A 14,532-nucleotide genomic window follows, 5' to 3' on the forward strand; every position below is an offset into this window, starting at 1 on the left:
TGTGAGTGTGTGAGAGAGAGAAAGAGAGCGATGCAGATTCAGACAGAAGGGGTGTGCTTGACAAGCAGAGTATGAAAACAGGACTGAAAGCAGGCAGGTTTAGAAGAGAGGTAGAAAAACGCAGACAGGCGGGCTCGGTCACACTTGAAACGGTCTCTGCAAACATGGAAACATTCGCTTCGACTCTCATTCACTCGACAAATTCAAGAATGTGTTTCCTTGTGGCAGAAATATTGAGTCCATCCAGTTTGAGAGGCAGGGTGAGACTGACCTGTAGTTCAGGAGATATTGATTGATTTCCTTCTTGTTTATATAACTGCGTGGTGAAAGAAAACAAGCAGCAGAGTAAAAGACATGCTGTACATGTATGGTTTTATTTTTGGAATACTCTACCCATGTTAGTCGCTGTCCTGTCTACTGTTTGCCACGGCTTCCAATACATTGTTCCCGACCAGTTGGATGGAGACAGAGCCAAATAAAAATACATACGCATGAGGAAAACAAGAGAGAAATGACACAGAAGGTGAGTCAGAAAAAGGCAATATTGAGAAGAGACGAAGAAAAAAAGTGAGCCAGAAATGTAAAATGCAATAGGAAAAAAAGCGATAAGTCCATCAAAACAAACCAGCACGTACAAGAAACTGTATATATATTGAAAGAGATGAGCAGAGTGAGGGAGCAGATGGAGGATAATAGCATTTAGACTTTCCATTTAAGGGATTTATACACAGCGGTGTTGATGACCCTTTAACTTTGAGAGGCTGAGCAGCAGATACACACACAGTGCATGACAAAGGTCACAGATGTTCACATCTGCAACACACACATTTGTTCATTCCTTTTTCTGGTTATTTGTGTTTAGGGAAGTCCATTCAAGAGTACTATTCACAGGTGTTAATTGAATGAGAGCAGATGCAGGCATTTTTGTCGGGGTTTATGGGAAGGTGAAGTGAGTGTCAAAAAATTCTAAGTGTTGCGATGAGGTGCCAAAAGAGGAGCTGAACTCATCTTTATGCTAATTTCAAGGGACTGCAGCAATTACACAGATACAGTAGCGAGTCGTCCACTTGATTGATGAGAGTTCATGGAACATTATGTTCTGCCTGAGACCAACGAGTTAAAACTAGCACGCTACTACCAATCTAACATGATATGATGCATGTCTACATACACAAAGACATCATTAACATCATGGGAGTTGTGATGCTGCTGCTAGCTGGCTGCAACTGATTGGTGTTTTATAGTGTGGGAAATTGTGATTTATTGTTATTAATCAATAAAGCACAAAGTAAATGTAAACGGTGCAGAGTAGAAGTAGTAGTTTCAGAGGTTGTAGCAGGTTCAGTTTTAGAGCTTTTGGAGCAACCATATTAGCTTGTCAGGAAGAAGGCTATATAACGCTCCAAAGTTAGGCTAAATTTTGGCAAGGAAAAACTGGCATGGCCATTTTCAAAGGGGGTCCTTGACCTGTGACCTTAGGATATGTGAATGGAAATGTTTTTTATGGGTACCCACGAGTCTCCCCTTTATAGACATGCCCACTTTATGATAATCACATGCAGTTTTGGGCAAGTCATAGTCAAGTCAGCACACTGACACACTGACAGCTGTTGTTTTCTGTTGGGCTTGAGTTTGACATGTTATGATTTCAGTATATTTCTTATGCTAAATGCAGTACCTGTGAGGGTTTCTGGACAATATTTCTCATTGTTTTCTGTTGGTAATTGTTTTCCAGTAATGAATATATACATAAATTTGCATAAAGCAGCATATTTTCCCACTCCCATGTTGATAAGAGTATTAAATACTTGTCAAATCTCCCTTTAAGGTACATTTTGTGATTATCATGCGCCCTATATATTTATATAGACAGTGCTGGATGCCTAAAATACAACCAGTACATCAAGAAAGAGATAGTACGACCTCACAATAGATGTAATGAAAGGGTAAAAATGTAAGAAAAATTGCATTCCTCATAAAACTTTCACTACATTTGAAGTCGTCATGGAATATTTGGGGCTGATTATAGAGGCTGAGTTTCTCCTTCACATTCACCTCTTGTGGTCGACTTTAAAGACACTACAGGTACGATTTCTTGATACAACACTATCAAAGCAACTAGGATGGTGAGCAAAATTCAGCAAATCCCGCAGCTTATCACCGCCACTGTTTCTAAGCATGACTCTTAGTTTTAAACAGCAGAATATTCAGGAAGAAAAGGCAGCAACATTAAGCTGCTTTGTTCTTTCATAAGGCAGGATTTGGGAGGTTTGGGGTTGGATTTTTCATGAAAGCTGCAAATTCCTTTCCAGCGGGATGTTAAATAACATTTTCATTCGAGCAGAGAGGACAAGAACTGTGTTTCAAATGGTAAGCAGGGCTTCTGTGGCTGCAATGTTGTTTTGTAGCCTTGAAAAACATGAAACTATAAAAATATCTAAGAGGTGGTTAAAACCAGACACTGCAGAAACATTTTCAAACATATTTGGTTTTCAAGACAAAGTGGAAGTAATTTTATTTTCGGGCAATTAAGGTCACAGCCGTTGGCTTCTCATTCAGCTGCTGCAACCTGAATATCATTCAGCTGCAATGAGATAAGGACATAAGGAGTTCTCAAGACGTTGACAATTAATTGTTTTCGAATTAAAAAAAAATATATGAAATATGATGAAATGTCCACAGTTTGTAATATTCAAAGTACACTGTGTAATGTTTGAAGTTAAAGTTACAGATTTTTTAAAAATCCATCTGTTATTTTATCGCTTCATTAATATACTGCCTTTCATTTGTCCCATTTCCAGTTTTGGGCTACAACTCAAAACTATTTTTAATGAGTTGATTATTTTTTAATCATCATTTATTTGACAAAGAGAACAAAAAAAAATACCAGAACGTAATGTTACAGGCCAAAATTCAAGATATTACATTTTATTTACTATAAAAGTTATAAAAAAAAGCAGCAATTTCTCACATTTGAGATGCTGCAACTAGAATGTTGTTTTTTTTTTTTAAATTACTGATGATCAAAATTGTATATTAATTTTCCAGCAATCAAATAATCAAGTAACCAAGTATAAGCAACTTTTGACTTCAGCATTAATCCAAGGTTCAATCTATGTACTCTAGTTCTAGGTCAACCAACACTACCTCCAAGGATAGATAATTACTTCACAGAAGTCACCTGCGGACAGGTTATAAAAGCGCATGAGGTGTCACAGTTTTCTGCCTTTGCTGATGGCACACCCTCCGGTGCAGATCTCACTTATCCTCAGCTGTAGCCTTTCCTTTGTTTGTCATTTTTGCGTTCACATTGGCCTCACTGATGGGCTATTCTTTCTTTATAAATTCGGTTAATGTTTGGTTATGATTGTGTTTACTCCACTTCTGCCATGACATTTACCAAAACAGTTCAACCATTTTTTAACAAGCAAGTCTTTTAGGAAACAAGCAGCTGTTGTCTGCAGTTTAAAAAGACAGACACATCATGATTCAGGCACTGCTCAACTCAGCATCATTTACAACCCTTATGACGAGTGTTATTGCATATCCAAGGTCCCTTCATGAAGTAATGAAGCTTTATTTTCTTCTAAGAAAAGCTGTGATTTTCAAACACTTTACCTTCTTATTCTCAATGATAATTTGTTTCCAACAGAAAAATGTAATGTTCCTTCAGCCTGAGAACAGAGCCATGAGGATCTGCGTACTGCAGGTTTAAGTTATAAATGGTCGAGAACCCCTGCTCGAGGGTGTGTTGGTACACTGTAGCTAAGAATCATAATCACAATCTCTTGCGACATTAAATGTTTTAAAGAAAACAACTATTTGAGATTGAGAGGCATTTAAAGATGCCTTTTTCTTGCAGACAGGCGACATCACTTTCTGTTCTGCGAGCACCTCCCTGCTGCAGACGACGAGCGGTGTCCTGCTCTATACAGCTGGGAGGGACGACCAGCCAATTACATCTTCTTCCCCTCTTAAGTCCATTAATCACCTCATTACAAAGGCCTCCCTTCCCTTAAAGGAGAGTTCTGTCCTGCCATAACACTTTATCACATTAGTGCTTAATTAAGAATTATGTCCTTGCATCTTGGTTTTAATTATGTGAATGCCCGGCTCCATTTGTAAAGTAACCGTGTGGTGACATGCAGCAGCAGCCACCGCCACTGCAGGAAGGACAGCGAGGGAAAACAGGCTGTGGCCTTTTGTTGAAGTAATGAATTTAGCCTTAATGATGGAGGAATGGAGGGCAGAGCTTCCAGGCAACTGCAGCTTATTTGGAAGAGCGAACATTGATGCACTCAAAAGTAAAAGGGGGGGTTGTGAAGTATGTGGCATGTCACTTTATGAGGCCAAAGATGAATATAGATCCACAGGCAAGAGTTTCATTTGCTGACATGAACTGCAGTGATACTGTCAGCACAACACAAGGGCTGTTGCAAAGAGGATGTTCATGGCTCCTTCATCTTCCTCACATAAACATTTTCTTTTGAAGAGGGCCGATAAGAGCTGTTATTCACAGGGATGCTAAAGAGACTGAGACATCTTTGTTGTCAAGAAGGTTTCGTCCTTCGACTTCTCCTGCTCAACTTTGTTTTCCCAGCAACACATGCTCAGAAACTGATTCACTTTGGGTTGACATGGCAGACAAAGAGCCGACAAATACCTTATACATCATTCATACATTCAACCTTTTTACTTGGACAGGTTGTGTCCAATGAGAGCAGTTCTCTATAGGCTCCTTGTGTACAAAAGCAAAAGTGAAACATTTAGACTTCTATGCCACCATGGAGGGGCTCACCATGCAACTCCCATACTGCAAACCAGCCTTAGATCAGCACCACGGACAGCAGCCGAAGCACCAGATTTATCTACGCAAACTTAACAGCCTGCCCTGAACTCAGCAGTCATATGCTATCACAGACACAGATATCAGTAGGTGCACATTTTCCAACATATTAGACGTAACAATTACAGTGCTATAGATTTAAACCACTGATCCCACTCCATAATAACAAAAAGAAATCACTACTCATTCACTAGAAGTTCATCCTACAGGTCTTGTGCTCCGCAAAGTCACTAACAACCATGACATTTTATTGGAATGTCCTGGCCGTGAGCGATGCAGCGCGATGTGGCACGTGGTTTTGAGCTGAACTTTTGTCAGATCCCCAGATTGATTGGTGAAGTTGAAATGAGGAGTTATCTTTACGATACCTCCTCATTTCACTACAAAAACTTAAATAAGGTGGCAGCTGGCTGGAGGGAGATCGGCAGAAAGCTGAAAGTTTCCTAATGCTGTTGGCTATATTTTATGTCCTTTCCAGTAAATATCAAAATATCAAACATGTTTTCTGTTTAAAAAGAACAGACAAAGGAAGATAAGTGGTTACGTCTCCAGTCTGATCTGGTGCATATAACAGATTCAATGTGGACACGGTGTAGGAAGGTGATTTTTGGGCCCCTGAGAGCTTCTGAGCCTCGGTGTGCTGCATCGGTTGCACCGTCGATATTTACGCCACTGAACAGTCTCCTGGATGAAAGCCTTGTGTTTGTTTGTCGGTATTGAACGCTGGAGTCCCATGTCCCATCAGATTGACACGAGGATCTTAAAACAGACAGTGGCTGTGTGACTGCTGATTAGGACTAGGTACAAACTTTAAGTACGGACCAAAATATATCCGTAACAAAAAGTATCTAAAGTTTCATTGAATGCTTGTTCAGATTTTTGGTCTTTTATTTCATTCTTCGGCTTTATTTCCTCATTTACATAATAATTTTGCTATTCTTAGACTGTGTTATTCAGACTAATGTTGTTTTGCTGATTTGTGTCTAATATAATCTTAAAAATGTTCAAAATGTATTTTCTTCCTATTCGTCAAATATCATATTGGCACTGGAATCGAAAAATTTCAAATGATACACAACCCTTCTGTAATGGACACATCTTAGTAATAAATCAGATATGGAGAAAAACAATAGCTTAATTGTTAACCAGAAAGAAAGCAACTTTTCCTGAAGAAACATTTCAATACTCATATCCGATTAGGCTGTGGGGTCTTATTTCAAATTTCAAACTCACTTGATTCACATCATGTCCCTCTGCCGCAAAGAAATCTGGTCATTTTACCTTTTACCTTCCTATATGTCTATTCTTAAATCAGCATAGACAAAAACTACCAAATGTATTTATGTTGTAACAGCTGCGCTTATGTATTTAAATCCATATTCATGTCTTTATTAATACGGTAATGACTTGTTGATTAATCGCATCACTGGGCAGATTGGAGCTGACGAGCTGACGTTATGAGGGTTACCACAAAGTTAAAGTCAGAGTTGGTCTTTTACCAGAAGCAGTAGATATGATTGAATAGTTGTTACTGTAGCTGTGGATTTTGTCATTCCTGTTTTTTGCTGAATTTTTATTTAGTTATATTCAGGTTCCTGTTTGAACAGTTGTTTTTGTGCCAGAAATTGGAACTGTGTGTGAGACTTGACTAATTGCTGTCTGTTTTTAAAAGTGTGAATCTGATGGAGGACTAATGACTGTCATCTGTAAACTAACAGGAATCCAACTCAAAGAGTGAAGATGATGTGTGGCAGGCAGCGCTCCATTTCCACAGAGAAATGACTACACAGAGTTTCTTGAAGTTCCTCCGCATATAAAAGAATAATGAAGTCCGGTTTTGCTTACATAAACCTCTCAGATGCACCTCTGCAGTAATTTAGGAATCCTCAAAATAAAGAATAAGCTCATTGTTTTCGTTCGGGGTGTTAGAAGAACCCATGAGAAAACCCTCACACTGAGAATGTGAAGTGAGTTTGCAGCAGAGAGGAGGATGTGTTTTGTTATCTTCAATTAGCAAGAAAACTGAAAGGCTCCTCGCAGAAGGGGGCCGAGGGCTGGGGTGTCGGATGTGATAATGATCCAAGGGTTGATGCAGGATGAGATGGGGAGGGAGGCTCTGATGAGGAAGTTTCTCCCAGGGTGCATTTCTGTCAGATGTTTAAGGAGGGACAGCCAATCAGATAAGGTGAAAGTTGATGTCTCCATTTTCTGCTTCCGCGCCGCCGGCTCATCATCTGTTGCATCGGCGCTGCAGATGTAGCTCTCTGCACAGATTGATGTTCACGGCAGCTTTGATAACAGCTGGCGTCAAATCATCAAATCGATTTGTGAATGGATCAGATGCTTCATTTTGCCAAATGAGAGCCGCCATTTGAATGGGATGTCACCTGTGCTTTCAAAATGATGGATTTGGCCCCATTTTACACTGTTAATACATCAAACACAGTGTTAGCCTGATAGGTACTTTTCTGTGTGCGTGTGCCTTAGACATGAAGGAAGATAAAAAGTACTTTTTCTTTCTGAAATGAGATTGTGACACCCGCTCTAACGGGTAAAACTGAGATTATAGGAAAAGTCAAATATAGCATCTGTAAAATTATAGCTAATTTTACAGATGGAAACTTAACAAAGTCCTAGAACTTATACAGCGAGTTTCTTATATTTCAGAGATGCTAAATAATGAATTAAATGATGGCTGCTGAAATGGGATATAATTAAGTGTTGTCTTAACAATCTTCATAATGTACAATGTGTGAAATAAACTGCAGGCTCGGAAAAATGTAAAGTGCGAAGACTTTGCAGCTCTCATTTTGCTTGTGTAGCAAAAAGAGGTAATATGTGTTTGTGGCTGCAGACGTGGAGTTTTTATTTATACATCTCTGTGTTGTTGCCTTGCTGATGCTTTTTTCTGCTGTTGAAGTGGCATGGTATATCATTTCTGTAGCATAACGATAGCTGCTTTTCTTATTGTCGGTCATTTTTGTCTGAGTTTTGTCCTCTTTTCTGGTTAAGTCTGGTTAATTCCAAGGAAGGCTTGGTATAAGTGATAATCAGTTGAATGAACAGGCTGCAAAGTGCTGTCAACAAGGAAAGGAATATATTGTTGGACATAAGGGCTTTGTGGTGGGATGTGTGTCCATTGGCATTTTAATGCACTTTATTTAGTTGCCTAAATGTGTATTGTAATATGTCTATCATATAACATCATCATCAGATACATATCTTTCTTTATGATGTTACATTTGATGCATTCTGTAGTCTTTCGTTGGTTGCATAGTGCACACTTGCTGCTGTGTAATGCAGTACAAAATAACCGAGTAAGCTGTCACGTCTGGGGCAATCTAAATTACATTTTTGTCTCATCCTCCCATGTCAGATGATCCTGCTTTTTCAAGCGTAATTTTACTGAATAAAACACTGTCTTGTATTTTGACCAAATTGATGTTCAAACCTCTAACTGCTCCAGATGAGCTGCTTAGTCATCACTACATTAGGGGACTTTTCAGTCTGAAAATAACACTGTGGGCTAGGTCAAAAATAAATCCTGGCTCTACTTTTGCCACAGAAGACATCAGTGTCATCCAGCGATGTTTGGCCATTTATATATGTGCAAGCACACTTATCTGGTAAATTATATTGTAGCATGTCGCTTGTACTATTGCCACTGAAGCCCTATTCACACAAACAAATACTACTTAGATAAAGAATAAGAGACTGCGATAATGTCAACCAGATCAGGGACATTTAGTAAAGTAAACATTTGTTTTGCATGTATTGTATTTTGCATGCTGTCCATTTAAGTTTTATTGATTAAATGAAATGGTTTAACAAAGCATCATTTTTTTGGATGAGATATGGTTGATGCTCTGGGGCCCTCTGTTGGCCGGCAGCTTCTGTGTGAAGACGTGGAGGGCGAAGAGATTTTCTCTTCTGCTGAATCAGTCGACAATTAATCAAATGAACATATTTGTTCCCGTTGACGAGAGCTAGTCAACGGGAACAAATATGTTCTCTTGTATTAATTCCCTGGTTGTTAATGTTGACCCTCAGAGGCTTGATGGCACACACAAACACACCAGACACACACCCCGTTTTCTATGTGACGCTGATTTAATTGGGGTTTTACTCAAATTAAATCCCTGCAATGGCGACGCAGGTGTGGCGAGCGACGAGAGGAGAATAATTAGCAGCATTAAAGTGTTCGCTTTCCTCCTACATCTTAGCTTTATGTTAATTGTGGGAAAGAAATCTCTCTTCGTTCTCTCACTCACTCACTCACTGACAAACACGTGCAAACACAGAAAAAAATATGTATACTTGCATACATAAGGGCACAAACATAAATTTGCAGAAATACAGATGTCATGCAGAAGCAGACTGTGTTCATGCAAACGTATCAAAAGCAGACACACATGCACCAAACACAGGCAGATTTCCATGCAATAAATCATACACACTCATACATAATATTGCATCTCTTCTAGGAGCCAGCAGACACAGATATTGGTTTCTTTGTCACATGAGGGTTCACCATCGTGACTGAGTTGGTGTGCTTCTGTTAGTGATATCATTTGTTCACATTGAGGAATTTCCGCAGGTGTTGATTTAGCTGTGAAACAAGAAGGAAACTAAAATAAGAATTTAACCCAAAGCAACTGCTTCACATATCCACACTCCTCCTTAAGAAGAAGAAAAGGCATTCAGAGCTGTACCGCTGAGGAAGTCATGTTCATGTCCTTGGAGTTTGCATTTCATAATTACACATGGCAAGTCTTGAAGGCTGATTCTGATTCTTTTTTAGATTAAATATTGTTAAAAGTGACAGTCAGAGCAGTTCCAGACAGTCTTGGTAACAGTGTTTTGCTTCGGTCTAGGATTTCCCGAGGATACTGCTCATTGAGTTCCTTTGTGTTGTTTACCGTGGTGATGTACTAGCTCTTAATATTTGTAATGTCAAAATGTTCCATGATAGTCTTTGGACATGTGCTGTTTTTGTCTGCCTGATATTTCTGAATGTGAAATGTAATGTTACTGTGTCCATATGTACTTTGAACTGTGTGCCGTGAACTCTTTTAACATTGTTTTGAGAACGTTGGGGGTTTGCTCAGGAATGCTGGAGAAGATCCAATTGTCTCTCTCTCGCTGTGTGCTTGTAAGTGAAGAATAGGCTTTCATTACTTTGTTTCCAGTCATAACGGAGGTTACTCTAGTGTTGAGAGACTGTTGACAAGGTTTGGTGACTGACTCAGTTTTTTTTCAGACTGAATTCCTGCCTAGTATTCTCTGTATCTGCATCAGGTCTGAACAGTTTATTTTCAATGGCTATGTTGCTCATACCTGTACAGAATGATTTTTTGGAGACATAGATGGAGATGTGCTTCAGCTGTTGATTCTAGGCTCATCGTGCAAAGCCTGAGGAACGCTTGGTGCTGTATTTCTCTAATTTTAAAAGGGGAATAGAGTTGATTTTAGAGGAGAGAAGCAATATGAGGTTTAGATCAATAGTTTAGCTTCACAGAGCCGCTTGGCTTAGATCCTGGCAGTGTTGGGAAGGCTTTGCCAAAAATCATTTATCGAAATAAAACTTACTGAAAGTATAATGTAACAGGTCAGAAGATCACCACACACACACACACGCACACACACACGCACACACACACACACACACACACACACACATACAACACAATGCTAAGGAGAATATTTGTTAATTCTTATAGGTGCCTGTGTATTTTTCTTATATTTTGGGTTGAGCTGGAACTGATGAGTCAGACTTATTCTCTGTCCTCTTTTTGTTCACATTCCTGTCTCTTACCCCAGTTTGCACCTCGCCTTCAGCCTCTTCTTTCTCTCTCTTTCACCACAACCCTCCAGAACTCCTCTTTGTCTTCTTCCATGGTGGCTTCCTGATGCCTAACCTTGAGACAGCCAAGATCTCTGCACATAATTACCCTCAGCTTCGCAATCACTCACCTCCCGGCCTCCTCCCTGCATGCGCTGAAATGCTCCTGACTTGCTCAACACCCTACACGGCAGATCACAACAGGAAATAGCTGTCATTAGGCAGGTGGGGCAGGTGAGACGCGCCACGCAGCAGAGTTCAATCTGCCGAGTTCTCACGCATGATGAACTGAAGCTTTTACCTGAAGTTGAGTGACTTTTAGCTCTTCCACAGAGATTTTGCTTCAACCTTTAACTGTTATTTAGTTTGCCTCTCTGTCAGCAAAATATGTCACATGTCATTTTACAAGTACCGGAGGCAGGTAGGCACTTTGCTACACACATCAGATGAGGACATGTTAAACATGAAGCAACATATTCATCCTGCATACCCACGTAACGGGAAGAAACTCGGCTAAAAGCTCATAGCAACATTTTCTACTTAAATGAAACACAATTCCAACACCAACCAACTAAATGAGCACACAGCAAAAACACAGATTCCTACAGTACAGGTCTCATCACTCTACGACCAAATCTCACAGAACTAGCAGCCGAAGAAGAGAAAAAATGAACTTCACTTTATACAGTCATTACCATAAATTAGGTCCTACCTTTGCTGTTTTTTTGCGTTCAAAGTTTGTGTTCGAGGGCATATCAATGCTGCTAATGGCTACTCCTATGTCTCTGAATAGCGTTTAGTAGATTCCAGCCGTCTGTATTCATTTGCATGGCATGGAGGAGCATTTGCAGTTTGCCTTCCTCCAGCATCGAACAGCCTATCCTTTGCCTTCAATGTGAAAACACCATCTATGTCTCTCTATATCTGCTGGATGAATTGTGGTAATGCACTCATCCTAAAGACACTGGCCTTCAATACAGGCATGAGCTATCCAAATGGTTGTGTACTAGGCAGATATAAATGTCATGAAATGTAAAGTCAGTCTCTGAAGATATCAGTGATCGGAAAAGCTCAGGAGAAATTCCGTAAGGATCACGTCCAATTACCAATATTTTCTCTGCATACCTTTTCTGTTCATGGCTATCTAAGTGAGAAATGAGTGACATTGAATAAGAATCAGAATTAGCTTTATTTGTAAGTACATACATACAATGAATTTGACTACAATGTTATGGTTATCTCAAAACATACTTACACAGAAATAGAAAAAAAAAATGGTAGTTAAGAGTGCTAGTATTATGTACCTACATATCTGTAACCAACATGGTGGCGACAACAACAGACACCATCAGAAGTCTTTCCATATTCATCGTCTATGGAGCAGTTCCAGATTGTTGTTGGAATAAATTTGAGTTTTAGCACTCTAGTTTTTGGATTTGGGGGCAAGTTGTTCATGTTTGCTCATATTTGTTGACTGTTTTAGACCACAGGAATAACATGTATAACTTTTGAAAATGTGCGTACTTCCCCTTTAAGTGCCTAGAGTTTTCTACTCAAGAGTTAGCCTCAGAAAATATAGTGACATTTTGATTTTAAGACAACTTGTAATCACCGGGCCACAACATCAACCCCACTTCAAAATCCTGTGTTGAGGACTTTGATGAAAGTTGATAATAAACATAACCGGGTAGTTGAATGACTTTCCTCTCAGAAACTTAACAGACAAATCTCGAAAAAAAAAAAAAAAAAAAAGCTCAGGCATTTTGTGCACTTAGCCAAACAAAAATTACCCAAAGTGTGCATTTGAAAAATAAACCCATTTGGAGGCAGCTGCAGAGCAGACACAGTAAAATTATGTTGTGACTTGCCTGCAAAGTAAAAATGATGAGCGTCCTCGATTTGCAAGCTCTGCAGTTAAGAGTTTCACAGAAAAATAAATAACAGCAGCAGGGCCGGGCTCTGCCGCAGTGAAATCTCTCCCTTCAAGTGTAATTAAAAAACTTCTGGCAAAGGAATGAATTAAAGGCTCCCAGTAGCATTGATAACCCTGGCGTGGCAACAAGCGAGGGTTTTAACAGGCTCCTAATGGGCATGCTAAAAGGCCCTTTAATATGTTTTCTCCTGTAAATGATCAAAACTTCTTTTTAGTAACCTCAATAATGATCTTTATCAAGGAGTGAAAGAGAAAATGTTCACAAAGGATAAAAGGGAAAAAAAAACAACACCTCGGGCGACGGCACTCGGATGGGCTAAAGGCTAATTGTGTCTGAAATGAGATTTTAAGCGGCTGAATTAGCAGCGGGTGCAGCGCATGGTGGCTGAGAAATGGAAGGAAATTGGAGGGAAAATAAGCGCAGGTCACATACAGATATGCATGCCAGCTCTCTGAGTGTGACTCCGTGTTTGTGCAGCTCTTTAAACCACACAGGACGCCGTCTGGTGATTAATTAGGCTGACTTAGAAGAGCAAACCCTGTCATTACTTAGCATATTCATCTTTCGTTTCAGTCATTTAGACACTCTCCTCTGCAGAGAAGTTTACAGTGAGTCACAGGATAAGATTGAATTCGTACATCAGCAAATAAAAGTCACTGCAGCCTGACAACAGATGGAACGAAATATTCTCTAAAATGATTGTGTAGGGTAAAGAAGTGCAATGAAAAGAAGTATTACAACAAGACAGGAGTGTTTTTAGTGCAAGCGGAGGTACAAGTGAAGATGTTATAGAGCCTCTTGAACAGATGAGTTCCCAGGTTACTTGTGAAAAGAAGGAGTAATGTGAGTGTTTAAATGATGGAGGGAGAGAAAGGAGACAGGCTCGAGATGTGGAGAACAGTGTTTATTGCGCAAGTAAAGGGACTAAATATGATGTAGCATCTCCAGCTGTGCACTCAGCTCTGTCAATGTATGTGGTCGGCATGCAAATACTGGATGATGGATGTATCTGGTCTTGTCTAAAGGGAACAAGCCAGAGAGGGGGGGAGTGGGGAGGTGGGGGGGGCTGTGGTCGCTCGAAGACTAATGGGCCGATTAAGAGCTTCAAGGAGGCGGCCATTTATTTGTCATGTGTGACTGGATGAAGATTCACTTCATTAATAAGGCCCGGCACTTACCAACATTGTTTTTTTTTTCTTCCCTCTTGCTCTCCAACAAGCCTCTCACCTCTTCAGTTAATTGTGTCTGGAGCAAGAGAAAACAAATGGAGGCTTGTGAGACGGAAGAAAAACAGCAGCATAGCAAAAGAACTGCATCACCAAATTCAGACATTCAAGACAGCTTCCTTCTTACAAACTTCAATCTCAGAGAATATCCAAGTATTTTCTCATAAATTTACGACTTTAATCTCTGAAATTAAAGGGACTGTTTGTAATTTCTTACATGTATAAATCAATCTGGGTCGGTGTCCCATGCGCGCTCGCGTTTGGTTACGCTGCTCAGACTCAGACTCCAACACAAACTACACGGAAGCACCAAAACCGCAAAGTTCTATTTAGTGAAGCCCGTCTTGCAAAACAGTGTTGGCCGCGGTCGGAGGACGCGGGGGAGACCGTAGCTTTGGTCTCCAGGACCGGAGTCTCTGCTGTACTCTGCTCCTCTGCCTGCCTGCTTGCCTTCACTACACACTGCACTCGTTCTCGCTCAGCTCGTTCCACCTCACGTGCATGTGCGCACACTCCACACTGCAGAAGAGTTAGTTTAGCTCTGAGAATATCTAGTGAATGTACAGTGGACGTTTGTGCAGAAATAACTGCTGCAGCTCCTCCAGACCAACAGAGGTTTCCTGTGTCTTGTGAAGTGACGGGGCTCCGCAGCGAGAAACGTTATCGTCTCTGACCAAAACTCTA

Source organism: Sebastes umbrosus, chromosome 5 (assembly GCF_015220745.1).
Source record: "Sebastes umbrosus isolate fSebUmb1 chromosome 5, fSebUmb1.pri, whole genome shotgun sequence".
Classification (NCBI taxonomy): domain Eukaryota; kingdom Metazoa; phylum Chordata; class Actinopteri; order Perciformes; family Sebastidae; genus Sebastes; species Sebastes umbrosus.